Source organism: Talpa europaea, assembly GCF_964194135.1.
Source record: "Talpa europaea genome assembly, chromosome: 2".
NCBI classification, from domain to species: Eukaryota; Metazoa; Chordata; class Mammalia; order Eulipotyphla; family Talpidae; genus Talpa; species Talpa europaea.
Window position 1 is genome coordinate 1,298,139 of NC_140068.1, and position 17,161 is coordinate 1,315,299.

The following is a 17,161-nucleotide window of genomic DNA, read 5'->3' on the forward strand; positions in this document are numbered from 1 at the left end:
ATGGTCTACAGGGGAAAAGGGCTTATTGTTTCAAGAATAAAAGCACATCGAGTTATAAGTGCTCCCCATTCAATGCCAGCATCAAGTGCAGGACTCTCCCTGCCCATGGAGGAAGAAGGGGGAGGTGACGGACAAATGGCCAGAAGCTCCTCACCACGAGCCTTTTCTCTTTGATTTGGGTTGAAGCCCTTTCTCGGGACTTCTGCTCTCATTGGCCAGCATGGCATTCCCACAACCACCTTAGTTGCAAGGGAGTCCAGAAAGCAGAATAGCCACTTCCCAGCTTACGTAGTAGAGAAAGTCCCGGGAGAAAAGTACTAGGGCAGGTGCCAAGGAAGCCCCACAGGCAGATCCGGGTTTTGTGGCGCCTTCCATCATGGTGGGCATCTTCAAAGGAAAAGAACATGCAGTTGCAAATAAAAAATCGGGGCGGCTCCTTCCCGATGACAATGAAGTTTAAACATGTTTATCTTGGAGGTAAATCAGCCTCTGCTGCCACGCTACACTTAGTCTGGGGAGCTGTGGGGGGGGGGCGCCCCAAAGGGAGGGGATCTGCTATGTTCACGGCCAAAATCTACTGAATTAAAATGAAGTGCAGGATTGCTAAGTCTCACTGTCTGCTTTTGTGTAAATTGTGCAACAATAGATGTTGATTTTGAAAATTTTTACGCTTAATGTACTTTTTCTAATCTAGTGTGTTCATTTGTTGTGCATTTTAAGGAACATCTGGACATTTATTAACCAATTTGTAAAGGAAACAGACAGTAATTCCCCAGACCCTGCAAAAGTGACCAATGAAAACTTACAGCCGCCGTGTACGTAGCGTGGATGTTGGCAGATGCGCAGATTAATGAAGATGCATTTCATTGTGTCAGTTTTCATTGCTAATAAAGTCAATGTGGTGTAGATACAGTCAAGATGTTGAAGTCAGTCCACGTACGCGTGTCATCAGCTTTACTCCCGCACACGTGGCCATCACAATGGTGCTTCTCACCGCGTTTTCTGCTCCCATTCAATAACTTCCTTCGGGGGGGAAATGTGCTTGATCCTCTGATGGCGTTAGGAGACTCTGCTCTGCTGCTACCCTGATTACACTTGCTCGTATTCACCACTGAAGGTCATATGAGGTGACTGTCCCTTCACTGCCCTCCGGTGCCCACTCAGGGAGGGGTCCTTGCTGGCGGTGGGGCGGACCCTACCACGTTGGGGCCTTCGGGGCTCCCTGTCCACTCCTCTCAGCTGAGCACCAGCTCGTGGCAGTCGTGCGACTGGCGTCTCCACCCCCTGGCCTGCAGGCTGGCCTGCGCTTGTGGGAGTGAGTGCGGACCCGGTTTCTCTGGGCAACCACAGAGGGCTTTTGTGAAGGTCAGGCCAGGTGCCAGCAAACCTGAGGCATCCGTCCTGATTGGGAGCAGTGACAGTGGAGGGGAGAGAGGCCAGGCAGGTGCTCGTTGCAGCTCAGATCATCCTCTTCCTGCGGCGAGACCTGCTCTCCTCCACAGACAGGCGGCGGCGGGTGAAGGGGACATTTTTGCTCTGTCTGTCACTAGAGTTGGCCGAGTTCTCGCGTGCAAGTGCTTTCTGGTGTGTCCCCTAGAATCTACTCAGCAGGCCCCTCGGTTCCCATCCACAGGGAGAGATGGACGCGTGAGGAGGGGCCCGGCCTTCTTGGCCACTGTCGGGAACAGAGCTGGGACTTGAGCCCTGATTTGACTTGCTCAGTTCCCAAATTAAGCACCGCTTCCGCTGTGTTATTTAGACACAGGACGAGTGAAGACATGGGAAAATAAATCTGTGCTTTCAAAGAGCAACGTGAGAACATAAAACAAACAGAGCAATGAACACAGTGGAACGTGCCCGCCACGCAAGGGAGAGCCCATCCCTGGAGACAGGCTTCTGGAAGGGGCTGCCGTGGGCGCTGGGTGCAGAGGCAGCGGGGTGGTGACTCTGAGGGGGGAAGCTAGGGAATGGGTTAGGAACAGGGTGCCTGAGCCCCGAAGTCCACTTACCAGCCTGATGGAGACACTCTCGGGACCAGGAGGGCGGTGTCCCTTCCTCCCCCCCCCCCCGCCAAGCCTCAGTCCATTCATCAGCCTGACGGGAGAGCTCAGATGTCAAGGCAGCCGCAAGGCAGGCCGGGTCTTGTGGGCAGACTCAGTGGGTCTGGGTTGCCTAGGAGACCCCAGGAACTCAGTAGCCTAGGAGACCCCACAAACTCAGTGGCCCTAGGCAACCTTGGAGGGCCCTGCGGGCCCAGCCAATGAGCAAGAGACACACAAGGAGACACCCCTGCCACCCTCCTCCTGCCCACTGCACCCGTGTAAGCTGTGTAAGCGCCTGCTTCTCGCCCCCTCGGTGCACCCACGCGGGACCCCTCTCCACTGGGACAGCTCCTCTGTTCTTCTCCCGATCTTCCTACCAATAAATCTCTTGCTTTTCTGTGGCTTGGCCTTGACCTTGACATATTTCCTCCAGAAGACAAGCACTGAGAAAGCGCCTGCCTCAGGCTCCTGGCCTGCTCCCCCGAACCTGACTGACTCTACATCCAGCCCCTGGCCCTAGCGAGGCGCGACGGCCTGGGGCCGTGTCCTGAGTGGAGCACCGCACAGCGGGTGAAAGCAGCTCTGAGACACGAGCGCCAGAGACATGATGGCGGAGAAAAGGCGGGTGTTGAGAGGATACGTGCAGGACGCAGCCCCAGCCTGGGGAGCCCCTCGTTGACAGACTCATTTATTCCAAAAGTTGCTGCGGTGCAGGGAAGGGAAGCAGAGGCGACAGGCACACGCGGGCTGGCCTCACCGGGCTCACACCTGTGAGGTGTGGCTTCTTTAAAGGAAACGTGGAAGCGGCTGCGGGGAGACACTGCTGCGTGTCTGCCGCTGTGGGGGCTTCAGCGTCTTCTCTGCGCCGCCAGGGAGGAGGGGGTGCTGGGGGCTGGGGGGTGAGGGGCTGGGAGCTGGGGAGGCTGGGAGCTGGGGAGCTGGAGGGCTGGAGGCTCCATAATCTTTTTTTTTAAAGATTTATTTATTTATGCATACAAGAGCTGGGGTACAGGCCAGAGGTGGTAGGGGGTGAGAGGATTCACCAGAGACAGAGTGGGGGGCAGAACAGGCAGACTGACGGAAACACTGCTGAGGGGAGCAGCGGGGAGACAGGAGGGGTCTGCTGCGCCTGTGGGCAGCTCCCTGGCCGGGATGGCACTCGTGCGGCAGAGGCTGCGGCAGCTTCACAAGCTGTGTCTCAAGTCCTTGTGCCACCAGGGCCGCTGCCCATAATCTTGATGCCCAGAAGCTACCGATGTTCCTATCCTGACCTGTTCACCGACTCCTGTCAATCATTTCTCCTGTTTTTTTTCTCTCTTCACACAGCCTTTAAGTTATCTGGCCTTTTCCACTTAAATTGTTAGTTCATGTGTTTTCCTCGGCCCCTCCTCAATAACAGAAAACTTTCAGCACCATTTATTTGACAACCTTTCATCACAAATGCATGCCACCCCAGGCAACACACCCCGCGGTGCCTCAGGCCAGGGGATGCTGAATCTCCCTGCCCTGCCCCAGGCCCACGCGTGCCACGGCTCGGCCCTCGCTTTACAGACGAAGACCAGAAAGCCGGTAGAGGGAGGGACTCACCCCGGACAGCTCAGCGCGCCAAGGGGACGGCTGGAACGAAGGCAGAGCTGCCCTCATGTCTAGCCACTCCCGCAGCACCGCGGGGCCCGGGATGCCCGCCTGCCCGCCCGCCTGCCCGCCCGCCTGCCCCAAGGGCAGCTCCCCTTCCCTCCCGAGCGTCTCCTGGACGCGTGCACGCCGGGGCGTAGAGATGCCTCTGTCCGAGGTCGGGGGTCCTGGCCCTGCCTCAGCGATGTGCTCTCCTGAGGAAGAGCAGAAGGTGGCAGCGGGGAAGTGTTGAAGGATCAGGTGCCAGCCATGGCGGAAGACGCGCGTCTCGGCCCCAGGATATTCCGATACAACGTTTAAAACCGTGCGGAGCCTGAGGATGACCGTCTCGTCCAGGTTCAGTCACAAAGGATGATCTGCCTCTGGCTCAGATGGGGCCCATCACTATGCAGTTCTAGAAGTGCGTCCTGAAATGCCTCTGGGAGCTGCGTGTGTGCGTGTGTTCCGGGGCGTCGGCCCGCGTGTGACTGTCTATGTAGTGTGCCTCGTCACAGAGGCTAATCGCAGCAGATCGGCAGCATGAACGACATAGCGACGCAGTTTATCAAATTCCACTGTCTTTGGTCAACTATTTTTATAAACAGTTAATTCGAACCGAGCTAGTGAGCTCAGCTGGGCCTCTTCCAACACGTCTGTCTTGGGGATGCTGACTGAAGCTCTCTTCCCGGTGCCTGCGCTTGGCCCCCTGTGCTAATTTGCTTTAGAGCGACTCATCAATGTAAAAATAAATTCTAAAGAGGAACATTTTTACAAAAATAAACCATAATTTTTCAGTCTCCATGTATCATTACTGCGGAGAAGGGACCTAAAATTGTGCCTTTGTCACCAGCGTTTGGGACTTTGCTGCCGGCTCTGCCTTCTGCCGGCGCGCGTGGACGCCCGTCCTGCCCCGGTGCCTACACCAAGCCCCTGGGTGCCACACGCCCGCCCGCCCGCCCGCCACTGCCAGGGCCACCTGCTTCGCCCTGTTTCTCCTTGCGGACCGACACCTGCCGTGAGCGCGGCTGCAGCTCTGTTCTCGTAGCTCTCCTGCCAGGAGCAGGGGATGGCAGCCCCGAATGGCTCCCCAAGACCAGGGCGTCCTGAGCTGAAGCCGTGGAGGACCCTGTCCCCCCGGGGGAGACGCCGTCGGTTTTCATTTCTGTGTGTGTCCGTGCGTTGTTCTGGAGGCCGCGCTGGCTGACGGGCTGCACGTGATCTAGGGAAAGAGCCGCGTGGCTTAGGGGACGCGTCCTTGGAGGTTTGTCCCAGCAGCTTTGGCTTGGACCCTTGTGGAGCGTCTGGGCGCCCCTGGGGAGGCTCGCAGCGCCCCCTGCTGAGCAGCAGTCCCGCCTCAGCACCCACCCTTGCTCGTGCGGGGCCCAGGGCCTCCGTGGCCCCTCGAAGTCCATTTCGCGTGTGAAGGCCAGTGTCTCAGAGGCCCGCCTGGCGCCCTTGACGGTGCTGCCTGTGCGTCCCGTCGGGTCTTTGTCCCCACCTCAGGAACACGCCGCAGTTACCCCACGGGCTCAGCGAGGGAAGCAGCCGCCTTCTCTTTGTCTCCCGCGGCGCTGGCTGCCCGCGTGCCCCCACGACGCCTTCCTACAACCGTGAGCCTTGCCTGTCTCTGTTTCTAGTTTCAGTTACTTGGTTTTTACAAACACGCGCCTCCCCCCGGCCCCCCGGAGTGTGACAGCAGGCAGAGCCTTCCTTCCAGCCCCGCATGGCGCCCAAGTTGGCCTAAGCTGGCGGTTGTCACCTTCGCGGGCACCTGAGACTCACGTCGGGGAAAATTAAGGAAAGACTTGGGGCCTGGACCTCACCCAGGCCAGCTCTGCGTGGGCTGGGCTCTGGCGGCTGGGGCTGGGCTCTGACGATGTGTGCGGGCGCCCTTCATCCTGCTAACGGCCTGGGCTGTTGCTCCTGTCTCCCTGCGCCCCAAGGGCACTCGCTTAGGCTGGCTGGGGGTCCCTGGGGACACTTGTGGTCTGGGCGGGGGAGCGGCCAGCGGCGGCTCATGTAGCTGGACGGAGGACATGATTTCGCCAGGTGGGGGCGTCTCCTCCAGCCCTCTGAATGTTGGGGCCGGGACCCCAGCTGCTCCTGGCCACCCCGTGGACTGGGAAGAAGGGCGATGAACAAGGTAACAGATGCCCACACATGGCCCCAGGAGGAGCTGCCTGTGGGCGTGCCTGGCCCCACCCGCGGCCTCACAGCACCGCCCGGTCCTGCCCACCCCCGCAGGTGCTTCTCGCAGCCAAGCCATCCTTGCGGGCCTTCTGCAGCGAGCCGGCCAGGAGGGGCATCACTGGCCTATGACTTGCTCACTTTTAAACCAAGGGCCACTGCGAGAACCCCGCCCGCAGCCCCCGCCCTCCTGGGGCCGTTCTTGCTGCCACGGGTGACTGTTCCCGCGGCACCCCTTCCCCCTGCCGGTCCCTCCACCGTCGCCCCGTCCCACACCGGGTGACAGGTCTGTTTTTGAGGTTCCTCACCCGGAACACCTGGCGGCTCGTCCCTCCTGCCGAGGAAGCAGCAGTCACCCTCACAGTCAGGCCCGGGTGAGCTCCCAGCGCGCGGGAAGCGCCGGGGTGGGTCAGCACAGACGTGCCGGTGTCCCCGAGGCGTCTCCTGGAGGGGCCGTCTGAGCCTCCGTATCTCAGCGCGCTGGCTGCGTCTCCGCGGCCTCGCAGTAGAGCCGTGTCCCCCAAGCGACGTCGGCGTCCTCGCCACTCCTCGCTGTGACTTTACTCGGAAAAACAGGGTCTTTGCAGATGACTCCGTTCAGAGTGTGCAGCTGGGGGGACCTTCGTCAGCATGCTGGGCTCCCGAGCAGGGGACAGCTGGACACAGATGCACACAAACCAGGAAGCAGGGGCTGGGGGAGAGGCCGGTGCCCTCTCCCAGCTCTGCCAGGGGCCGGCCCCATGCAACCCCTAGGCACCCCCCTGCATACCCCCTGCACACCCCTCTGCATGGCCTCCCTGCTCACCCCCTGCACAACCCCACACGCTCCTCCGCATGGCCCTCCTGCCCTCCCCTCTGCAAGCCTGGCCCCCAGCCCTGCGAGAGCAGCACTGTCCTTTAAGTCGCTCCGCCCCGACGGGACCTTCCTTGGACACATGAATTCAGACTCGCACTTCCAGTTACGAAAACTGTCTTTGAACCTAATTTTTATGGGGACTTCCTACCATCTCCTCCTCTAAGAGTTTATCTTGGACTCTGCTGGCGCGCCGCGCTCACAAGCAACTGCATATTTAAGATCTATGTCAAAGTAATTATTTGCTTCACTGTATTTTCCATTTCAGACCCTCTCGGTCCACTGATGTCATCCAGCACCCCCTCTCCGCACAGCGCTTTGTGCATTTCCTGAACTTTCAATACAAACCGAGCTCAGAACGGCAGAGATGACAAAAGAGTAAAATTCGTCTTCCAGAGGAAAGTGCAACTGACCCCTATGGATTTTTCAAACCTCAAGGATTTTGCACAGGCCTGTTGGCACCGCCGCGAGCGGCTGAGCACTCAGACCGGGGGTTCAGACGTGGACTGTGGCTTCCTGCTCCAAGTGCTCCTCTCTTCACTCCTACCAGCCCTTGGCTCCCGGCTGGCAGGTGGGGGCAGGAGCGCCCCCGCTGTCTGGACACCCTCTGAAGCCTGGGCACGGGACTTCTCCCCCGTTACCAGCCTTTCCTGACCCAGGTGGACCATCCTGAAACTGTAAGGGGGGGCTGAAGCCAAAGGCTGTTCCAGGGGGTGCCCCCTGGAGGGGTGCTGGTGAGGATGGAGCCCCCGGGAAACGGAACAAAGTATTGGGGGGCACTGATAAGATATATAAGGAACGGCAGAAGCAGCCCCCAGGGTTCAGCCTTCGGGATTTCAGCGATTTTGGATCTTCAGAGATTCCGGGGTCAGCCTCTCCCGCCCGCACCGAGCTGACCTTCCAGAAGGCTGTTGCTGGCTCTGAAGGACGGGAGAGGCCTCCGGCAGCCGCCCTCCGAGAGGCAGAGCTTGGAGGCTTTGCAAGTCGCGGAGTGACTGAAGCTGTTCCTGGTTTTGCTGCTGCTGCTGCAGCCTGGAGGGAAGGGCCCCAGGCAGGGCCTTGCTGAGCTGTGCGTGTGGCCATTTGTCGGGCCGCTGCCGCTGCTGTCTGGGTGTCGCTTGTCTGGGGCTGCGCCGGGGCGTCCTGGCAGCTCCGGGAGCATCTCCGTTGTCTTCTGCTGTCTCCGTGAGTTGGGTCTCGCCTGTGGTCTGCCTGCCACGTGCTCCAGGCCCCAGGTTGTGGGGACACACCATCTTGGGGTGTTTGTGTTCAGGACTTGAAAACACTGGACGTGGCTTTGGGGAGGTCAAGGCCACTTGTGGCCTCAGTGACTCCTTGTTTTCCCCGGTTTGTTAAATCAATCCCATTATTGTTGTTCCCTGCGCCTTGTGGTCTTGCAGTTGCGCACACGGGTGAAGAAGCTGCACGGTGACCGGTGAACTACTTGGGCAGTGTCCCTGGCCAGTGTTAGTGCTGCTGCCTTGGATCTCTCTAATGAAAACTCACCAAGATGGACAGATATCGAATGTCACGTTCCCTGTTAAAAAAACCTCTGCCTGCTTATTTTCACTGTGGCCACGTCGGTTCACAAGACGGCATGTGGTTGGCGCCTCCTCAGAGGTGGGTCCCCACACCCACCACAGCACTGCATCTTCCTCCACAGCCCACAGCCCACAACCCCCCACCCCTCTCCTCTACCCCTGCCCCCCGTAGCCTCACACCCACAGTCAAATTTCTTGGGTCTGTTTTGATTTAGTTTCGTCTATGCCTTTGTTGCGTGTGTCTGTATCGCACACGGACTGAGACGATCTGACACCTGTCACTCTTCTCTCTTAACTCACTCAGCAGGGCCTCCATGGGGGCACCACACTATGAAGCTGTCCGCAGCCTTGCAATATGAGTTCGATCCCCGGCCGGCCAGGGAGCTACCCACACGGCCCGGCACCTCTCCTGTCTCCCCGCTGCTCCCCTCAGCAGTGGATTTCATCAGTCTGCCTGTTCTGCTCCCCGCTCTGTCTCTGGGGAGTCCTCTTGCCTCCTGCATCGCTGGCTCGTGCCCCAGCTCTTGTATAAATAAATAAATAAATAAATAAATAAACAAATAAATAAACAAATAAACAAACAAATAAATGAATAAATAAATCTTTAAAAAATTTTAAAAAATATTAATTCACTCAGCGGCGTCCCCTCCATTTCCACCCAGCTGCTGTAAACAGCAAGACTGCGCCTTTTCCACAGCTGCACCATATTCCGCCGTGCATGTAGCCCGCATCCTCTGAGCCACGTCTCCCGTGCTCAGCTCTGTCCCCGGCCTCCGAGGGGCACGTCTCTCCTGGGATGCTAGGCTCCCACTGCTAACAGCAAGTTCTCTGACAGGCTCATGAGCCACGTCTGGCAGAGACGGGCTTTCCCGTGCTGGACGGAGGACATGCTTCCAGCTCTCGCGCCCTCCTGCCTGCAGCTCCAGTCTGTGTCCGAGCGCAGACCCGCGCGAGTGGCTTCTGACATGCTCGGCTGATAGAGCGACTCTTCCTTACAAAGATAAGAGCCAGGGCTGGGAAATCTCCACAGGCCTTTCGAATCATGTGAAAGTCTAAATGTCGCCTGGCCTTGCTGTGGAGCTGTGTTTACTTGCAGATTTCTAACCTGTGGAGACCTGGCTGCACCCCAGGGCTCAGCCTTGGGAAGGTGAACACCCAGACCCCCTCTCAGGGCTGCTGGGCAGCCCGCCGCCGCGGAGAGGTTGGGGGTGTGCTCCCCGCCCCAGCCCCAGGCAGATTCATGGCTGTTTCATTTTGTCAGGTTGGGAGTCAGAGCATTCAGCAGAGAGAAATGCTGAATTTCACTCAGCGACTCATTCCGAGACCCAGGGGCTCTTTACATAACTTATTTTGAAATGATAACACAGTCTAGCTATTCTCTTGTATTCCAGAAAAGACCCAGAAATCTGTTCCTGTGGATTTTTACGCGTCAGGTGTGTCTTGGCTGCGGGCGCCGCGGCCGGGAGGGAGGAGGCCGGGCGGGGAGTCTCTGCCCCCCGGGCCCAGGGCCTGGCGAGGCCGGGTGCGCGGCCAGGAGCGCGCTCAGGACCCCCGCGCCCGCCCCAGCGCCGGGATCCCGCTCTCAAGGCCTCGCCCCTTCAAGTGCGAGAGCTCGAGAAGTCGGGGGTGTCGCGGCTTCCCGGCTCGGACCCTCCCGGGGTGGTCGGGGTCGGACTGAGCCCGTCCAGGCGGCGCCCTCCCCGGCCCGGCCCGCGCAGCTCCGAGCGGCGTTTCTGGGCTTGGTGACATCGTCCCTGACGCTGGGGGATCTCCCCCCTTTCGCCTTGCGCCCCGATGCTGAAGAGGCCTCAGGGGAAGGTGCGACATTCGGCGCGTTTTCCGTTGGGTCCCGCGCCCTGCAGCCGCGGGGCGCCCTGGGTCCGGTCGGGGGCGACAGCCGCTGCGCGGGGTCCGCTCTCCGGGTCCCGTTTGGGGCAAACGCCCCTTTCCGTGGGGTTTGCGCGAGGACGTCTGGAGACCCGCCTCCGGGTTCCCGCCCCGGGCGCTGCGGACGCGCGTGGTCCCGGCCCGGCCTGAGGTCCGGTGCGGCGCCCTCGGTCCCGCCCGAGCGAAGGACTGAGCGGGGCTGGGGGGGCCAGTGAGGCCCGCGGGTGCGCGCGCCCTCTGCGCGGCTCTCGGTGTCCAGCGAAAGCGGAAAGTCCAGGGGACTGGGGGCGGGAGGCGGCCGAGAGGCGCGCACCCCGGGGTCCCCGGCCTCCTTTGCAGCTGACCAGGCGCGGCCTGCGCTGTCCCGCGCGCCGCCCACCTGCCTCGGAACCTGCCGCCTCAGGGACGGGGTTTCCCGCTCGCGGCGCAGCCCCCGCCGGCGTCTCCGCGCGAGGGCGCGTCTGCCCGGCCGCCCGCCGCCCGCGTGGACTGTCCGCGCGTCCCCCGGGCCCTCGTGTCCACGTCGGGAAGCGCCGGCATCAGCGGGACCCCGGCGCCCCCGAGGCCGCGGCGCCCCGTGGAGGCCGCAGGGAGGCGCGAGCCCCTGGGGGCTGCGAACCTGGCGCGCATCGCGACCCCCCCGCGCCGCGGGTCCGCGCGCCGCGGGTCCGCTGAGCGCCGGATGGTTTCCCGAGTTCCCTCTTGGCGACATCGCTGGGTTGTCTGGCGTTGGATTTATCTTCCTGCAAGAAAAACCTGGACTAACGAATGAACCCGCTTGCAGCCTCCGGGCGGGCAGCAGCCCGTGCGCCCCGACGAAGGGGGCGCGTGGGGAGGGTCCCCCTGGGAGCCGGGTCACGCGTGGGAACAGCCGGCGGAGGGGAGTGAAGGTGGCGGGTGACCGACGGGCCCGGCAGAGCCCGCAGAGCACCTCCCGGGGACGGGCTGGGGCGCCGGGTCCTCTGCGCTGCGGGAGCCCCGCGGGCTCAGGGGGACCGTCTGGGGCTCCCGGGGCGCAGCGCGCACAGGCCGGGCGGGGTCAGCCTCCCCGGGGCGTCGGTGCGCGGGCGACGTGGGGGTGTCTTGCCAAAAGGGGGCGAGGGCACCTTAGGGGCAGGGGCAATTCTTACTGGCTTTGGGGTGACGTGGTTTGCGTCGTCAAAGCGGCTTCGGCCGCCCGGGACGGGACTGGGGGGGGTCCGCGCGCCTGGCCGGGGACGCGCATCCCCTGGGTCGCGAACGCGCCCGGCGACCCGGGGTGGCGGAGGCGGGTGAAGCCCCAGCGAGCCCCTCCTCTTGGCGCGGCTGGGGCGGCTCCCCTGGAGGTGGGCGCCCCCTCCCCCCCCTCCCGCCCGGCCGGCTCCGGCGCTTCCCCGCGCGGCCGCCAGGTGGCGGCGCAGCCCGCGAGGCGGCCGGGGCTGCGCTCCCCGCGGTCCCCTGGCGTCGGCCGAACCCCGAGCCCGCGCCCCGCCCAGCCGCCAGGAGGGCGGCCGTGGAGCCCCGCAGGGGCCGAGGCGCCGCGTCGGCAGGCGGGCAGCGGCAGCGGGCAGCGGCAGTGGGCAGCGGGCAGCGGCAGTGGGCAGCGGGCAGCGGCAGTGGGCAGCGGCAGCGGGCAGCGGCAGTGGGCAGCGGCAGTGGGCAGCGGCAGCGGGCAGCGGCAGCGGACAGCGGGCAGCGGGCAGCGGCAGTGGGCAGCGGCAGTGGGCAGCGGCAGCGGGCAGCGGCAGCGGGCAGCGGCAGTGGGCAGCGGCAGCGGGCAGCGGCAGCGGGCAGCGGCAGCGGGCAGCGGCAGTGGGCAGTGGGCAGCGGCAGCGGGCAGCAGGCAGCGGGCAGCGGCAGTGGGCAGCGGCAGCGGGCAGCGGCAGCGGGCAGCGGCAGTGGGCAGCGGCAGCGGGCAGCGGCAGCGGGCAGCGGCAGTGGGCAGTGGGCAGCGGCAGTGGGCAGCAGGCAGCGGGCAGCGGCAGTGGGCAGCGGCAGTGGGCAGCGGCAGCGGGCAGCGGCAGCGGCAGCGGACAGCGGGCAGCGGGCAGCGGCAGTGGGCAGCGGCAGTGGGCAGCGGCAGCGGGCAGCGGCAGCGGGCAGCGGCAGTGGGCAGTGGGCAGCGGCAGCGCGTAGCAGGCAGCGGGCAGCGGCAGTGGGCAGCGGCAGTGGGCAGTGGGCAGCGGCAGCGGGCAGCGGCAGTGGGCAGCGGCAGTGGGCAATGGGCAGCGGCAGCGGGCAGCAGGCAGCGGGCAGCGGCAGTGGGCAGCGGCAGTGGGAAGTGGGCAGCGGCAGCGGGCAGCAGCGGCAGCGGGCAGCAGCGGCAGCGGGCAGCGGCAGTGGGCAGTGGGCAGCGGCAGCGGGCAGCGGCAGTGGGCAGCGGGCAGCGGCAGTGGGCAGCGGGCAGCGGGCAGCGGCAGCGGGCAGCGGCAGCGGGCAGCGGCAGCGGGCAGCGGGCAGCGGCAGCGGGCAGCGGGCAGCGGCAGTGGGCAGTGGGCAGCGGGCAGCGGCAGTGGGCAGCGGGCAGCGGCAGTGGGCAGCGGGCAGCGGCAGCGGGCAGCGGCAGTGGGCAGCGGGCAGCGGGCAGCGGGCAGCGGCAGCGGGCAGCGGCAGCGGGCAGCGGCAGCGGGCAGCGGGCAGCGGGCAGCGCTCCGCAGACGCCCCGGCCGGTGGCCGGCCCGGAGGCGGGTCCGGCTCGGTCCGCGCTGACCGAGACGATGTCGGCGCCTTCGGCGGATGCTTCAGGCCTTTGCTGCCCACCGGCCGGCCCGCTGGGGCTCCCCTCGGGGCTCCTGCCGCCCGCTGGCCCGCGCCCCGCAAGGTGCGCCCCGCAGGTGCCCGGGCCAGGGGAGGCGCGGGCAGGCCGGCCGGAGGCGCGCGGCGGGGGAAGCCTCGTTCATCCCGCCCGGGCCGCTGCGGGGCGCCGGACAGCCCAGCCCGTCCAGCAGCCGGCCGAGGCGGACCGCGGCGGGCCGTTTCCCGGGGGGCCTTTCTTTGCGCCCGAGGCTCGGGGGGGCGGGGGCCGCGGGGGGCTGGGGTGGCCGCCGCCGCAAGCCTCCTTGGCGGTCGCCCCTCCCGCCGGCTCCCGGCCCGGGGCCCAGCGTCGAGGAGGGACGGGGCGTCCCGCAGAGGCCGCGGGGCCAGCACCGGGCGGGCCGCTCCCCGCTGACGGGGCCCGGTGTGGCCCGGGGCGAGCAGCGCCCGCCCAGCTGACAGGTCCCTCCTATGTCACCTTAACAAGGCAGCCAACCGCGCCCCTCCCGAGCCCCCAGACTCCAAGAAGCGTCACAGGATTCACAGGAAAAACGCCCTCAGCGCTGTCTTCTCCGGGGACAGCGAACGACGCCGTTTTAAACACGTTTTTGAGCAACGAATGGAAAGTGAATTAGCTGGGACTGCAGGAAGTACAGCCCGAAAGACGGACTTTTCCCAGCGGACTGGAGCGCGGCTGAGGCCAGGCCGGGCGCATCTGCACTGAGGGGACGTCGCGTGGACAGGCGGCCTGGGGCTTCAAGCCACTGTGAGTCAGAGATGGGTTTCCTGGGGCTGGACCCCAGACTGGTCACCCCCGGAGGGGCAGGCAAGCAGGGGGTTCATGGTCTGCGTTTTGAGGGGTCCAAGATAGCGTCTCTTGGCGGGTGCTCTCTGGACAGAGGGCGAAGCTGGCGTTGGCTCCCCTTGAGGAGGCCGGGCCCTCCCCGCTGTCTTCATGCTGACACCATCTCGTGGGTCCCAGGACAGAGCTGTGACCGCCCCGTGGCCTCAGCCCCGTGGGCGAGAGCCAGCGTCAAGAGTGTCCAGTCTGGGACCTGCATCCGCCGAGAAGCCACATCCCAGACCAACAAGCCCTGAGAGGGGAGCCTGCTGGGGGGACCTGCCTCTGGGGGCAGCTGCAAGGGCCATTGTCTGCCCCTCCGGCCCGTCCACCACCCATTTGACTGGCCGTGCTCTGGGGTTCTCGGCACACACAGCAGGGCAGTGCATGTGTGCCAACTCTGTGTCCCACAGACAGTCCGTCCATCTCCACCAGGTGAGCGGCCCCCCAGGAGGGCCTGGCCCCTGCAGGGCAGGCGTGGACACCAGGCCACTGGAGGGCGTCGCAGGTCCGAGCTTGGAGCCGCATCTGCCTCCCCCGCTGGCCTCTGCGGCCTTGGCACGGAGAGGCCTGAACAGAGCTGTGGTGCTTCCTGACAGACCCACGGCGCCCTCTGCGGAGGTGGACCTGCTGGGCTGCGAGCAGCGAGCATGCCTGGCGCGACTGGCAGGGGGCTGCCTTCCGAGGCAGCAGGGCCTGGTGGGAGTGATGGCCAAGCCCACCCGCCGGCCCGACCCGCGGGGCCCACAGGGGGCGCTTGTGCGAGGCTGGGTCTCAGGGCACCGCCTGGCGAGCCAGGGCGCAGGAGGGCCCAGGTTTCCAGGGGAGGAAGGCGACCGGGAGGAGCAGCAGCCCCGTCTTGCGTCCCCATCTCCATGCCCGGGGCAGCACCTGGAGAAATGCCCGGACACACGGTTTGGAAGGCGAGTCCAGGGGGACAGCAGAGGATTTTGCCGGTGCTTGGACATGAGTGTGACCTGCAGGGCAGGAGTGGGCAGTGGAGGGCGAGAGGGGGCTGCCTCTCGCAGCCTGGATACCCCGCACTCCATTCGGAGCTGCGGCAGAGGAAAGCTCTATGATGCTCTGGACGCCAACGAGCATGGCGCTCGCGGAGAGCAGCCTCGGGGTGGCCGGGAGCGGGTGGCAGGGGCTCTGGGCCATCAAGCTCCGGCAGCAGCGTGAGCAGGACCTGAGGTCACGTCCAGGAGTTTCTCTTCTGAAAATGACCCAGCGTGGCTGTCACGCGCCAGGAGGGTGTGGAAGGTCCAAGGAGGGTGTTTTCTCCAGAGACAGCCATGACGTAAGTCCTGGTATCATTCATCTGATACAATATTGGGAAGTAATTAAAAATAATATTTGTGTAAGTGGAATATGTGATAAAGGAATAAGTGAGACTCATCTTTAAGTGATGGCTTATAGGTGAGGGGTTTTTCTTCTTACTTTCAGATGTTTTGCAGAATTTGTTGAATTTTTTTTTAAAGATTTATTTATGCACACAAGAACTGGGGTACAAGGCAGAGGTGTGGGGGTGAGAGGATTCCCCAGAGACAGAGTGGGGAGCAGAACAGTTGGATCCACTGAAATCCACTGCTGAGGGGAGCAGCAGGGAGTCAGGAGAGGTCTGCTGCGCCATGTGGGTAGCAACCTGGTCAGGGATCGAACTCGTGCTGCAGAGGCTGCCGATAGCCCTATGGTGCTGTCCTTAACCCCGGTACCACCAGGAAGGCCTCAAATGTTGAAATTTTTAATAAGGAGTCTGGTAAAAATCTAAACCAGCCTTAGGCAAAATTTGATCTTTGGCATCCAAAGTCAAGAACACTCTATTTCTGAGTTGAATCCCCAAAATAAAATCTTGATTAATCATGGCAAGAAAATTTAAACTATTTAAAATTATTTTAAAATTAGCTTAAAGCAGACAGCAGCTTGATGCCACATGGTCCTCATGTGTGTCGGTGTGTGAAGGAACTTTGTATTTGTCCTATCAAGGTATTAATTATATCTTTTAACTATTTAACCTGATGGCAAAAGTATTTTCTGTCCTGGACCAGGCCAGGAATAATTGCTCCAAAGCATTTTAGTGTGTACGATAAGGCACAGTAATATCGCCTCGAGCGTTTATTTATTTCCATGTTCATTTATGTGTAGTTGTTATTTGCTGGTTTGTGTATTCCTTTCGCCCTTATTTCTTTGGTTTTTGGGGACTGTCTTGCTTCAGTAATTCTCTCTGGAGAAGAGAGAACTGGGGTACAGTTCATGGGACACCTCTGGAGTGGAGGCTGAGGCCCCACCGGGGAGGAGCCCGGGGCCAGGGTCCGGCCCGTGGTGGTGTGAGTGGGAACAGGGCCATGGAAGTGTCCTTGTGAGGCGGCGTTTGCTTTTTGTTCAAATATATTTGGACACGCTTCTTTCTTGTGCTTCTTCCACAAACTTGCTTTTTAAACCTGGCACATCCTGCATCTCCCGACAGCCCCTCCCTCTCGCCTGGCCTCGACGGCCCTCCGCTCTGCACCGCGTCTCCAAGACCAGTCTTGCCTGTACAGACGCGTCATCTCTACGTGGCCAGAACATTTTGCAGCATCAGAACAAATGCATTTAGCTGCTCAGTGTCTGTCTCAAGCACTTCTCAACACACCCTTGTGTTTTAAGCCGCGTGATTGCACGAGAGCAAGTAAAGCTGAGGTGGGGGGCGGGCGGCTGGGACACCGCAGAGGCTGGGGCTTCCACCGCTGCTGAGGTCGTTGGGGTGACTGTGACGTTTTATGATGATGCATGTTTACTTGAACTTTATGTGGCTGGGAAGAAAGTATTTTCATAATTGTTATTATTTTGTGTCATGGACTGGGGGAGAATTTCAAAAGTGTGGTCTCCTTCCTGGGCCTGGGCTTACATATTTATATATTTTAAAAAGACACATAACTTATTCTATTTCCCTCTCTCTCACATTCCCAAACATACATAAATATGCATCCGTACACATCTATATTATCGTGGATGCCTAGTACATTTACATGCTGTAGATATTCAAATAGCCAGCCAATGAAATGTATTTATTCTTTTCATAGTTGGATAAAATTAGCCCTGGGAAGCTTTGACATTAATGAGAACAGTAACAGTGGGTGGTTGTTACCGCTGTAAAAGTTTCAACTATCAGGAGACTTAGCGTGCGTGTTGGCAGAAAGGTGGTTTTTGTTTTTTAAAATCTGTATGAGAAATACAACTAGAATTTAGAATTTAGAAATTCTCTAGAACTAAAGAAAATAAGTTTAGGGGCAATGTGAAAGTTATTCAGCTCTTCTCCCAAATGGTTTTAAAATCATGTTTATTTTATGAGAACACGTATTTCTCAAGTAAAAGCAAACCTTTCCGCTGATAACTTAAGGTATGGAAAGTCTCTCTCTCAAATGGATTTAGATCTAAAACTCCAGAATCTGTGTGAGTGTATTTTACCCGGAAGAGTTGCCTT